Below are 13,982 nucleotides of genomic sequence, written 5' to 3'. Positions count from 1 at the left end.
TTCTCTCTTCCGTGTCTATTTTGGGGCGGGTACCTTCAGTTTTGTGTCACACCTCTTCTCTCTTCTGCGTGTTTTGGGGTGGGTACCTTCAGTTCTGTGTCCCATCTCTTCTCTTTTCTGTCTATTTTGGGGCAGGTACCTTCAGTTCTGTTTCACACCTCTTCTCTCTTCTGTCTATTTTGGGGTGGGTACCTTCAGTTCTGTATCACACCTCTTCTCTCTTCTGTGTATTTTGGGGTGGGTACCTTCAGTTCTGTGTCACACCTCTTCTCTCTTCTGTGTCTATTTTTGGGCAGGTACCTTCAGTTCTGTGTCCCACCTCTCCTCTCTTCTATGTCTATTTTTGGGCGGGTACCTTCAGGTCTCTGTCACACCTCTTCTCTCTTCTGCGTCTATTTTGGGGCGGGTACCTTCAGTTTTGTGTCACATCTCTTCGCTCTTCTGTGTATTTTGGGGTGGGTACCTTCCGTTCTGTGTCACATCTCTTCTCTTTTCTCTCTATTTTGGGGCAGGTACCTTCAGTTCTGTGTCACACCTCTTCTCTCTTCTGTGTATTTTGGGGTGGGTACCTTCCGTTCTGTGTCACACCTCTTCTCTCTTCTGTGTATTTCGGGGTGGGTACCTTCAGTTCTGTGTCACACCTCTTCTCTCTTCCGTGTCCATTTTGGGGTGGGTACCTTCAGTTCTGTGTCACACCTCTTCTCTCTTCTGTGTACTTTGGGGTGGGTACCTTCAGTTCTGTGTCACACCTCTTCTCTCTTCTGTGTATTTTGGGGTGGGTACCTTCAGTTCTGTGTCACACCTCTTCTCTCTTCCGTGTCTATTTTGGGGTGGGTACCTTCAGTTCTGTGTCACAACTCTTCTCTCTTCTGTGTATTTTTGGGCAGGTACCTTCAGTTCTGCATCACACCTCTTCTCTCTTCTGTGTCTATTTTGGGGCGGGTACCTTCAGTTCTGTGTCACACCTCTTCTCTCTTCTGTGTCTATCTTGGGGTGGGTAACTTCAGTTCTGCTTCACACCTCTTCTCTCTTCTGTGTATATTTTGGGGGTGGGTACCTTCAGTTCTGCTTCACACCTCTTCTCTCTTCTGTGTCTATTTTGGGGTGGGTACCTTCAGTTCTGTGTCACACCTCTTCTCTCTTCCGTGTCTATTTTGGGGCGGGTACCTTCAGTTCTGTGTCCCATCTCTTCTCTTTTCTGTCTATTTTGGGGCAGGTACCTTCAGTTCTGTGTCACACCTCTTCTCTCTTCTGTCTATTTTGGGGTGGGTACCTTCAGTTCTGTATCACACCTCTTCTCTCTTCTGTGTATTTTGGGGTGGGTACCTTCAGTTCTGTGTCACACCTCTTCTCTCTTCTGTGTCTATTTTTGGGCAGGTACCTTCAGTTCTGTGTCCCACCTCTCCTCTCTTCTGTGTCTATTTTTGGGCGGGTACCTTCAGGTCTCTGTCACACCTCTTCTCTCTTCTGCGTCTATTTTGGGGCGGGTACCTTCAGTTTTGTGTCACACCTCTTCGCTCTTCTGTGTATTTTGGGGTGGGTACCTTCAGTTCTGTGTCACATCTCTTCTCTTTTCTCTCTATTTTGGGGCAGGTACCTTCAGTTCTGTGTCACACCTCTTCTCTCTTCTGTCTATTTGGGGTGGGGGGTACCTTCAGTTCTAAGTCACACCTCTTCTCTCTTCTGTGTATTTTGGGGTGGGTACCTTCCGTTCTGTGTCACACCTCTTCTCTCTTCTGTGTATTTCGGGGTGGGTACCTTCAGTTCTGTGTCACACCTCTTCTCTCTTCGTGTCTATTTTGGGGTGGGTACCTTCAGTTCTGTGTCACACCTCCTCTCTCTTCTGTGTACTTTGGGGTGGGTACCTTCAGTTCTGTGTCACACCTCCTCTCTCTTCTGTGTATTTTGGGGTGGATACCTTCAGTTCTGTGTCACACCTCTTCTCTCTTCTGTGTCTATTTTGAGGCGGTTACCTTCAGTTCTGTGTCCCACCTCTTCTCTCTTCCGTGTCTATTTTGGGGTGGGTACCTTCATTTCAGTGTCACACCTCTTCTCTCTTCTGTGTCTATTTTGGGGTGGGTAACTTCAGTTCTGCTTCACACCTCTCTCTCTTCTGTGTCTATTTTGGGGTGGGTACCTTCAGTTCTGTGTCACACCTCTTCTCTCTTCTGTGTCTATTTTGGGGTGGGTACCTTCAGTTCTGTGTCACACCTCTTCTCTCTTCTGTGTCTATTTTAGGGCGGGTAGCTTTAGTTCTGTGTCACACCTCTTCTCTCTTCTGTGTATTTTGGGGTGGGTACCTTCAGTTCTGTGTCACACCTCTTATCTATTCTGTGTTTATTTTGGGGTCGGATACCTTCAGTTCTTTGTCACACCTCTTCTCTCTTTTGAGTCTATTTTGGGGTGAGCACCTTCAGTTCTGTGTCACCCCTCTTCTCTCTTCCCTGTCTATTTTGGGGCGGGTACCGTCAGTTCTGCATCACACCTCTTCTCTCTTCTGTGTCTATTTTGGGGCGGGTACCTTCAGTTCTGTGTCACAGCTCTTCTCTCTTCTGTTTCTATTTTGGGGCAGGTACCTTCAGTTCGGTGTCACACCTCTTCTCTCTTCTGTGTATTTTGGGGCGGGTACCTTCAGTTCTGTGTCACACCTCTGCTCTTTTGAGTCTATTTCGGGGTGGGTCCTTCAGTTCTGCGTCACACCTCTTCTCTCTTCTGTGTCTATTTTGGGGCGGTTACCTTCAGTTCTGTGTCACACCTCTTCTCTCTTCTGTGTCTATTTTGGGGTGAGTACCTTCAGTTCTGTGTCACCCCTCTTCTCTCTTCCGTGTCTATTTTGGGGTGGGTACCTTCAGTTCTGTGTCACCCCTCTTCTCTCTTCTGTGTCTATTTTTGGGCGGGTACCTTCAGTTCTGTTTCACACCTCTTCTCTCTTCTTTGGCTGGCTGGGCGGGCTGCTCTTGGGCTGCATTGTTTTCAGGTGTGTTGGCTAGGGAATTGAATGCTTGTCTCCCTGCTGCCCCAGTCCTATGAGATGGTCTTACTGTCCTAAACGCCCTGTATAGAGCGTCTGCTTGCCCTATTGCCACTAGTGCCCCACAGCATTTCTCATAGGGGAGGGCCACACTGCAAATCTTGGGGTGGCACATGAAAACAAACACACATAACTGAATGGGCTGGTGGGGGGAGGCAGCGTTTTTTATTTTTTTTATAAGGGTGCCGTTCCACCCCCTGCACCCTCCCGGTCACACCTTGGTGGCACCCTGCTTATGGCAACATTAAAAGCATAGTAACATAACATGAGTGAAGGGTGCCAGTCAGTCCATGCGTACAGAAAGACAGACATCTGCACCCCCCCTCATTCTTACAGACCATTGCTCTACCTAACTGGATTGTGTATTTTTTCCACAAGGATTTCCAAAGGTCTGAGCTAAAGGCTATTTGTGTAGGCAAGTCTTACTAGGACCAGTTCTCAGGGAGAGCAGTGAGGCTCTCCAGCTCTGATGACCGGTCGCTGTATAGGAAAGTAGAGACTCGACGTTCTCTCCCTGCCTGCCAGGTCCTAAGGGGTTCTCAGGTCGCTTTGACCTCTTTTGGTATCATTCAATGGTTCTCCATCTCTGAGGTTAATCCCCCCCTACAGTTCTCAGGATGTTGTGTGTTTGATTCTCAGCCACTGGTTCTCAGTCACTGGTGCTCCGTCTCTGCGGATAGTCCCCTATACAGTTCTCAGGATGTAGCGTGTTTGGTTCTCAGTCACTGCTTCTCCGTCTCTGCGGTTGGTCCCCTCTTCAGTTCTCAGGATGTTGTGTGCTTGGTTCTCAGTCACTGGTGCTCATTCTGTGCAGTTAGTCGCCTTCTAAAGTTCTCAGAATGTTGTATGCTTGGTTCTCAGTCACTGGTGCTCATTCTTTGCAGTTGGTCGCCTCCTAAAGTTCTGAGGATATTGCATGTATGGTTCTCAGTCACTGGTGCTCATTCTGTGCAGTAAGTCACCTCCTAAAGTTCTCAGAATGTTGTATGCTTGGTTCTCAGTCACTGGTGCTCATTCTCTGCAGTTGGTTGCCTCCTAAAGTTCTCAGGATGTTGCTGCTTGGTTCTCAGTCACTGGTGCTCTTTCTCTGCAGTTGGTCACCTCCTAAAGTTCTCAGGATGTTGCTTGCTTGGTTTTCAGTCACTGGTTCTCTGTCTCTGCGGTTCGTCACCTCCTAAAGTACTCATGATGTTGTATGCTTGGTTCTCAGTCACTGGTGCTTATTCTGTGCAGTTAGTCGCCTCCTGAAGTTCTCAGAATGTTGTATGCTTGGTTCTCAGTCACTGGTGCTCATTCCGTGCAATTAGTCGCCTCCTAAAGTTCTCAGGATGTTGCTTTCTTGGTTCTCAGTCAATGGTTCTCTGTCTCTGTGGTTAGTCCCCTCTACAATTCTCAGGATGTTGCATGCTTGGTTTTCAGTCACTGGTGCTTATTATGTGCAGTTCGTCGCCTCCTAGAGTTCTCAGGATGTTGTGTGCTTCGTTCTCAGTCACTGGTGCTTATTATGTGCAGTTATTCGCCTCCTAAAGTTCACAGGATGTTGCTTGCTTGGTTCTCAATCACTGGTTCTCTGTCTCTGCGGTTAGTCCCCTCTATAGTTCTCAGGATGTTGCGTGTTTGGTTTTCAGTCACTGGTGCTCATTCTGTGTGGTTAGTCACCTCCTAAAGTTGTACGAATGTGGTATGCTTGGTTCTCCGTCACTGTTGATCATTCTGTGCATTTAATCACCTCCTAAAGTTCTCAGGATGATGTATGCTTGCTTCTCAGTCACTGGTACTCATTCTCTTCAGTTGGTTGCCTCCTAAAGTTCTCAGGATGTTGCGTGCTTGGTTCTAGGTCACTGGTGCTCATTCTGTGCCGTTAGTCACCTCCTAAAGTTCACAGAATGTTGTATGCTTGGTTCTCAGTCGCTGGTACTCATTTTCTGCAGTTGGTTGCCTCCTAAAGTTCTCAGGATGTTTCATGCCTGGTTCTCAGTGACTGGTTCTCATGCTTGATTTTCAGACTCTGTAGCTAGTCTTCAACACAGTTCTCAGGATGTTCCAAGCTTGCTTCTCAGTCTCTGTAGTTAATCTTCACTGCAGTTCTCTCAACGTGTCATGGTTGGTTCTCAGGGTATTCATTTATCCACCTTTAAACGCCTATGGATGTTGCACACTTGGTTTGCAGTCTCTCAAGCTAGTCTTCAGTACAGTTCTTGGGATGTTGCATGCTTGGTTCTCAGACACTGGTTCTCACTCTCTCCAGCTAGTCTTCAGTACAGTTCTCAGGATTTTGCATGCCTGTTTCTCAGCCTCTGGTTCGCAGTCTTGTTAACTAGTCTTCAGTGCAGTTCTTGGGATGTTGCATGATTGATTCTCAGTCGCTGGTTCACAGTCTCTTCAGAATAGTTCTTCGGATTTTGCATGCTTGGTACTCAGTCTCTCTGGTTAGTCTTCAGTCCAGTTCTTGAACGTTTCATGCTTGTTTCTCAGTTTATACAGTTAGCTACCTCTAATCATCTAAGGATGTTGCACACTTGGTTCTCAGACACTGGTCCTCCGTCTCATCAGTTAATCTTCACTGCAGTTGCAGATGTTGCATGCATGGTTCTCAGTCACTGGTTCTCAGTCCCGCTAGCTAGTCTTCAGTCCAGTTCTTGGACATTTCATGCTTGGTTCTCTGTTTACACAGTTAACTACCTCTACTCACCTAAGGATATTGCACACTTAGTTCTCAGACACTGGTCCTCTGTCTCTTCAGTTGCAGATGTTGCATGCTTGGTTCTCAGTCACTGGTTCTCAGTCCCACTAGCTAGTCTTCAGTCCAGTTCTTGGACGTTTCATACTTGGTTCTCAGTTCATACAATTAGCTACTTCTACACATCTAAGGATATTGCAAACTCTGTTCTCAGACACTGGTCCTCCGTCTATTCAGTTAATCTTCACTGCAGTTGCAGATGTTGCATGCTTGGTTCTCAGTCACTGGTTCTCAGTCCCGCTAGCTAGTCTTCAATCCAGTTCTTGGACGTTTCATGCTTGGTTCTTAGTTTATGCATTTAGCTACCTCTACTCATCTAAGGATGTTGCACACTTGGTTCTCAGACACTGGTCCTCCGTCTCTTCAGTTAATCTTCACTGCAGTTGCAGATGTTGCATGCATGGTTCTCAGTAACTGGTTCTTAGTCTCTCCGGCTAGTCTTCAGTACAGTTCTTGGGATGTTGCATGCTTGGTTCTCAGTCACTGGTTCTCACTCTCTCCATCTAGTCTTCAGTACAGGTCTCAGGATTGTGCATGCCTGGTTCTCAGTCTCTGGTTCTCACTCTCTCCAGCTAGTCTTTAGTACAGTTATCAGGATTTTGCATGCCTGGTTCTCAGTCTCTGGTTCTCAGTCTTGCTAACTGGTCTTCAGTGCAGTTCTTGGGATGTTGCATGCTTGGTTCTCTTTCTCTGGTTCTCAGTCACTTCAGTACAGTTTTCAGGAGGTTGCATGCTTGGTTCTCATTCACTGGTTCTCAGTCCTGCTAGCTAGTCTTGAGTCCAGTTCTTGGGATGTTTCATGCTTGCTTCTCAGTTTATGCATTTAGCTGCCTCTACTCATCTAACGGTGTTGCACTCTTGGTTCTCAGACACTGGTCCTCCATCTCCTCAGGTATTCTTCACTGTAGTTGCAGATGTTGGATGCTTGGTTCTCAGTCACTGGTATTCAAACTCTACAGCTAGTCTTCAGTACAGTTCTCAGGAGGGTGCATGCTTGATTCTCAGTCACTGGTTCTCAGTCTCTTCAGAACAGTTCTCATGATTTTGCATGCTTGGTACTCAGTCTCTCTGGTTAGTCTTTAGTCCAGTCCTTGGGACGTTTCATGTTTGGTTTTCAGTTTATACAGTTGGCTACCTCTACACATCTAAGGATGTTGCACACTTGGCTCTCAGACACTGGTCCTCCGTCTCTTCAGTTAATCTTCACTGGAGTTGCAGATGTTGCATGCTTGGTTCTCAGTCCCTGGTTCTCAGTACCCCTAGCTAGTCTTCAGTCCAGTTCTTGGACGTTTCATGCTTGGTTCTCAGTTTATACAGTTAGCTACTTCTACACATCTAAGGATGTTGCAAACTTGGTTCTCAGACACTGGTCCTCCGTCTCTTCAGTTAATCTTCACTGCAGTTGCAAATGTTGCATGCTTGGTTCTCAGTCACTGGTTCTCAGTCCCGCTAGCTAGTCTTCAATCAAGTTCTTGGACGTTTCATGCTTGGTTCTCAGTTTATACAGTTTGCTACCTCTACTCATCTAAGGATGTTGTACACTTAGTTCTCAGACACTGGTCGCATGCTTGGTTCTCAGTAACTGGTTGTTAGTCTCTCTGGCTAGTTTTCAGTACAGTTCTTGGGATGTTGCATGTTTAGTTCTCAGTCAATGGTTCTCACTCTCTCCAGCTAGTCTTCAGTACAGGTCTCAGGATTGTGCTTGCCTGGTTCTCAGTCTCTGGTTCTCACTCTCTCCAGCTAGTCTTCAGTACAGTTATTAGGATTTTGCATGCTTGGTTCTCAGTCTCTGGTTCTCAGTCTTGCTAACTGGTCTTCAGTGCAGTTCTTGGGATGTTGCATGCTTGGTTCTCTTTCTCTGGTTCTCAGTCACTTCAGTACAGTTCTCAGGAGGTTGCATGCTTGGTTCTCATTCACTGGTTCTCAGTCCCGCTAGCTAGTCTTGAGTCCAGTTCTTGGGATGTTTCATGCTTGCTTCTCAGTTTATGCTTTTATCTGCCCCTACTCATCTAACGGTGTTGCACTCTTGGTTCTCAGACACTGGTCCTCCATCTCCTCAGGTATTCTTCACTGTAGTTGCAGATGTTGAATGCCTGGTTCTCAGTCACTGGTATTCAAACTCTACAGCTAGTCTTCAGTACAGTTCTCAGGAGGGTGCATGCTTGATTCTCAGTCACTGGTTCTCAGTCTCTTCAGAACAGTTCTCATGATTTTGCATGCTTGGTACTCAGTCTCTCTGGTTAGTCTTTAGTCCAGTTCTTGGGACGTTTCATGTTTGGTTTTCAGTTTATACAGTTGGCTACCTCTACACATCTAAGGATGTTGCACACTTGGCTCTCAGACACTGGTCCTCTGTCTCTTCAGTTAATCTTCACTGGAGTTGCAGATGTTGCATGCTTGGTTCTCAGTCCCTGGTTCTCAGTACCACTAGCTAGTCTTCAGTCCAGTTCTTGGACGTTTCATGCTTGGTTCTCAGTTTATACAGTTAGCTACTTCTACACATCTAAGGATGTTGCAAACTTGGTTCTCAGACACTGGTCCTCCGTCTCTTCAGTTAATCTTCACTGCAGTTGCAGATGTTGCATGCTTCGTTCTCAGTCACTGGTTCTCAGTCCCGCTAGCTAGTCTTCAATCAAGTTCTTGGACGTTTCATGCTTGGTTCTCAGTTTATACAGTTTGCTACCTCTACTCATCTAAGGATGTTGTACACTTAGTTATCAGACACTGGTCGCATGCTTGGTTCTCAGTAACTGGTTCTTAGTCTCTCTGGCTAGTTTTCAGTACAGTTCTTGGGATGTTGCATGTTTAGTTCTCAGTCACTGGTTCTCACTCTCTCCAGCTAGTCTTCAGTACAGGTCTCAGGATTTTGCATGCCTGGTTCTCAGTCTCTAGTTCTCAGTCTTGCTAACTAGTCTTCAGTGCAGTTCTTGGGATGTTGCATGCTTGGTTCTCAGTCACTGGTTCTCAGTCTCTTCAGTACAGTTCTCAGGAGGTTGCATGCTTGGTTCGCAGTCCCGCTAGCTAGTCTTCACTACAGTTCTCAGGAGGTTGCATGCTTGGTTCTCAGTCACTGGTTCTCAGTCTCTTCGGTACAGTTCTCAGGAGGTTGAGTGCTTGGTTCTAAGTCCTGCTAGCTAGTCTTCAGTACAGTTCTCAGGAGGTTGCACTCTTGGTTCTCAGACACTGGTCCTCCATCTCCTCAGGTATTCTTCACTGTAGTTGCAGATGTTGGATGCTTGGTTCTCAGTCACTGGTACTCAGTCCCGCTAGCTAGTCTTCAGTATAGTTCTCAGGAGGTTGCACACTTGGTTCTCAGACACTGGTCCTCCGTTTATTCAGTTAATCCTTACTGCAGTTGCAGATGTTGCATGCTTGGTTCTCAGTCACTGGTTTTCAGACTCTCCGGTTAGTCTTTAGCCCAGTTCTCAGGATGTTGCATGCTTGGTTCTCAGTACCGCTAGCTAGTCTTCAGTACAGTTCTTGGAACGTTTCATGCTAGGTTCTCAGTTTATACAGTTAGCTACCTCTACACATCTAAGGATGTTGCACACTTGGTTCTCAGACACTGGTCCTCCGTCTCTTCAGTTAATCTTCACTGCAGTTGCAGATGTTGCATGCATGGTTCTCAGTAACTGGTTCTTAGTCTCTCCGGCTAGTCTTCAGTACAGTTCTTGGGATGTTGCATGCTTGGTTCTCAGTCACTGGTTCTCACTCTCTCCATCTAGTCTTCAGTACAGGTCTCAGGATTGTGCATGCCTGGTTCTCAGTCTCTGGTTCTCACTCTCTCCAGCTAGTCTTCAGTACAGTTATCAGGATTTTGCATGCTTGGTTCTCAGTCTCTGGTTCTCAGTCTTGCTAACTGGTCTTCAGTGCAGTTCTTGGGATATTGCATGCTTGGTTCTCTTTCTCTGGTTCTCAGTCTCTTCAGTACAGTTCTCAGGAGGTTGCATGCTTGGTTCTCAGTCACTGGTTCTCAGTCCTGCTAGCTAGTCTTGAGTCCAGTTATTGGGATGTTTCATGCTTGCTTCTCAGTTTATGCATTTAGCTGCCTCTACTCATCTAACGGTGTTGCACTCTCGGTTCTCAGACACTGGTCATCCATCTCCTCAGGTATTCTTCACTGTAGTTGCAGATGTTGGATGCTTGGTTCGCAGTCACTGGTATTCAAACTCTACAGCTAGTCTTCAGTACAGTTCTCAGGAGGGTGCATGCTTGATTCTCAGTCACTGGTTCTCAGTCTCTTCAGAACAGTTCTCATGATTTTGCATGCTTGGTACTCAGTCTCTCTGGTTAGTCTTTAGTCCAGTTCTTGGGACGTTTCATGTTTGGTTTTCAGTTTATACAGTTGGCTACCTCTACACATCTAAGGATGTTGCACACTTGGCTCTCAGACATTGGTCCTCCGTCTCTTCAGTTAATCTTCACTGGAGTTGCAGATGTTGCATGCTTGGTTCTCAGTCCCTGGTTCTCAGTACCACTATCTAGTCTTCAATCAAGTTCTTGGACGTTTCATGCTTGGTTCTCAGTTTATACAGTTTGCTACCTCTACTCATCTAAGGATGTTGCACACTTAGTTCTCAGACACTGGTCGCATGCTTGGTTCTCAGTAACTGGCTCTTAGTCTCTCTGGCTAGTCTTCAGTACAGTTCTTGGGATATTGCATGTTTAGTTCTCAGTCACTGGTTCTCACTCTCTCCAGCTAGTCTTCAGTACAGGTCTCAGGATTCTGCATGCCTGGTTCTCAGTCTCTAGTTCTCAGTCTTGCTAACTAGTCTTCAGTGCAGTTCTTGGGATGTTGCATGCTTGGTTCTTAGTCACTGGTTCTCAGTCTCTTCAGTACAGTTCTCAGGAGGTTGCATGCTTGGTTCGCAGTCCCGCTAGCTAGTCTTCAGTACAGTTCTCAGGAGGTTGCATGCTTGGTTCTCAGTCACTGGTTCTCAGTCTCTTTGGTACAGTTCTCAGGAGGTTGCATGCTTGGTTCTAAGTCCTGCTAGCTAGTCTTCAGTACAGTTCTCAGGAGGTTGCACTCTTGGTTCTCAGACACTGGTCCTCCATCTCCTCAGGTATTCTTCACTGTAGTTGCAGATGTTGGATGCTTGGTTCTCAGTCACTGGTACTCAGTCCCGCTAGCTAGTCTTCAGTATAGTTCTCAGGAGGTTGCACACTTGGTTCTCAGACACTGGTCCTCCGTTTATTCAGTTAATCCTTACTGCAGTTGCAGATGTTGCATGCTTGGTTCTCAGTCACTGGTTTTCAGACTCTCCTGTTAGTCTTTAGCCCAGTTCTCAGGATGTTGCATGCTTGGTTCTCAGTACCGCTAGCTAGTCTTCAGTACAGTTCTTGGAACGTTTCATGCTAGGTTCTCAGTTTATACAGTTAGCTACCTCTACACATCTAAGGATGTTGCAGACTTGGTTCTCAGACACTGGTCCTCCGTCTCTTCAGTTAATCTTCACTGCAGTTGCAGATGTTGCATGCTTGGTTCTCAGTCACTGGTTCTCAGTCCCGCTAGCTAGTCTTCAGTCCAGTTCTTGGACATTTCATACTTGGTTCTCAGTTTATACAGTTAGCTACCTCTACACATCTAAGGATGTTGCAGGCTTGGTTCTCAGACACTGGTCCTCCGTCTCTTCAGTTAATCTTCGCAGCAGTTGCAGATGTTGCATGCTTGGTCCTCAGTAACTGGTTCTCAGTCTCTCCGGTTAGTCTTCAGTCTAGTTCTCAGGATGTTGCATGCTTGGTACTCAGTCTCTCCAGCTACTGTTAAGTACAGTTCTCAGGAGGTTGCCGGATTGGTTCTCAGTCCTGCTAGCTAGTCTTCAGTCCAGTTCTCAGGAGGTTCCATGCTTGGTTCTCAGTTTATACCTCTGCACATCTTCAGATGTTGTACACTTAGTTCTCAGACACTGGTACTCCATCTCTTCAGTTAATCTTCACTGCAGTTGCAGATGTTGCATTCTTGGTTCTCAGTCCTGCTAGCTAGTCTTCAGTACAGTTCTCATGATGTTGCATGCTTGGGTCTCAGTCACTGGTTCTCAGTCCCGCTAGCTAGTCTTCAGTCCAGTTCTTGGGACGTTTCATTCTTGGTTCTTAGTTTACACAGTTAGCTACCTCTACTCATCTAAGGATGTTGCACACTTGGTTCTCAGACACTGGTCCTCCATCTCCTCAGTTAATCTTCACTGCAGCTGCGTAGTGGCATGCTTGGTTCCGGTCACTGGATCTCAGTCTCTCCAGCTAGTCTTCAGTACAGTTCTCAGGAGGTTGCATGCTAGTTTCTCAGTCACCGGTTCTCAGTCCCGCTAGCTAAACTTCAGTCCAGTTCTTGGGATGTTTCATGCTTGGTTCTCAGTTTATACAGTTAGCTACCTATACACATTTAATTATGTTGCAAACTTGGTTCTCAGACACTGGTCCTCCGTCTCTTCAGTTAATCTTCACTGCAGTTGCAGATGTTGCATGCTTGGTTCTCGGTCCATGGTTCTCAGTCCCACTAGCTAGTCTTCAGTCCAGTTCTTGGACGTTTCATCTTGGTTCTCATTTTATACAGTTAGCTACCTCTACTCATCTAAGGATATCGTACACTTAGTTCTCAGACACTGGTCCTTCCTCTCTTCAGTTAATCTTCGCTGCAGTTGCAGATGTTGCATGTTTGGTCCTCAGTAACTGGTTCTCAGTCTCTCCAGCTAGTCTTCAGTACAGTTCTTGGATGTTACATGCTTGGTTCTCAGTTACTGGTTCTCACTCTCTCCAGCTAGTCTGCAGTACAGGTCTCAGGATTTTGCATGCCTGGTTCTCAGTCTCTGGTTCTCAGTTTTGCTAACTAGTCTTCAGTGCAGTTCTTGGGATGTTGCATGCTTGGTTCTCAGTCACTGGTTCTCAGTCTCTTCAGTACAGTTCTCAGGAGGTTGCATGCTTGGTTCTAAGTCCTGCTAGCTAGTCTTCAGTACAGTTCTCAGGAGGTTGCATGCTTGGTTCTCAGTCACTGGTTCTCAGTCCTGCGTGCCAGTCTTCAGTCCAGTTCTTGGGATGTTTCATGCTTCGTTCTCAGTTTATACAGTTAGCTACCTCTACTCATCTAACAGTGTTGCACTTTTGGTTCTCAAACACTGGTCCTCCATCTCCTCAGTTATTCTTCACTGTAGTTGCAGATGTTGGATGCTTGGTTCCCAGTCACTGGTTCTCACTCCTGCTAGCTCGTCTTCAGTACAGTTCTGAGGAGGTTGCACACTTGGTTCTCATACATTGATCCTCCGTTTCATCAGTTACTTCTTACTGCAGTTGCAGATGTTGCATGCTTGGTTCTCAGTCACTGGTTCTCAGACTCTCTGGTTAGTCTTCAGTCCAGTTCTCAGGATGTTGCATGCTTGGTACTCAGTCTCTGCAGCTAGTCTTAAGTACAGTCCTCAGGAGGTTGCATGCTTGGTACTGAGTCCCACTAGCTAGTCTTCAGTCTAGTTCTTGGCACGTTTCATTCTTGGTTCTCAGTTTATACTGTTAGCTACCTCTACTCATCTAAGGATAAATAAACAATCAATCATAATCATATCAAATCATATCATATCAATCATATCAATCATAAGGATGTTGCACACTTAGTTCTCACACACTGTTCCTCTGTCTCTTCAGTTAATCTTCACTGCAGTTGCAGATGTTGCATACTTAGTTCTCAGTCACTGGTGCAAAGGCTTTGAAGGTAGTCCTCTCTGCAGCTATCAGTGTTTTGATCATAATGTCTACCAGTTTCTTGCTCCTTGATTTCTCTGCAATTCTTTCTGCGAATCTGTTTCTTGTAGAAGTTGTATTGCCCCATAAGCTGTTGTTGCATCTCCCACTCTGTTGCCATCTCCTTGTGACTATAATCCCCAAGAAACAGTTGTGTTTCTGCTTTTTAAGGGCTTTACTGGGATGTCCGCTTTCACTGTGCAAAGATTCTGGGTCGCTGCAGGATTTGCCTGTTATGACGACTGTTCCCAATATACAAATCATCGGCGTCATCATCTGCATCACAGACATCTAAGGTCTCTCGGATGATTGCTCCCACAATGTATTAGTCTTAATTCACCGCCTCTTGGGTTTGTTATCACACTCGTGGCTGACACTCCATGGAATGCCTCTGGTACAGGTCTCCGTCTCATATTGAACACTCGTCACCCTGGCCTTCTCCTTATTTCAATGCTGCTTTTTCTGAATGCTACTCCTGGAAGCTCC

The sequence above is a fragment of the Ambystoma mexicanum genome, chromosome 6p (genome assembly GCF_040938575.1).
Source record: "Ambystoma mexicanum isolate Mex_15411 chromosome 6p, UKY_AmexF1_1, whole genome shotgun sequence".
NCBI lineage: Eukaryota > Metazoa > Chordata > Amphibia > Caudata > Ambystomatidae > Ambystoma > Ambystoma mexicanum.
The sequence above is the reverse complement of the archived record's forward strand: the minus strand, read 5'-3'. Positions refer to the sequence as shown.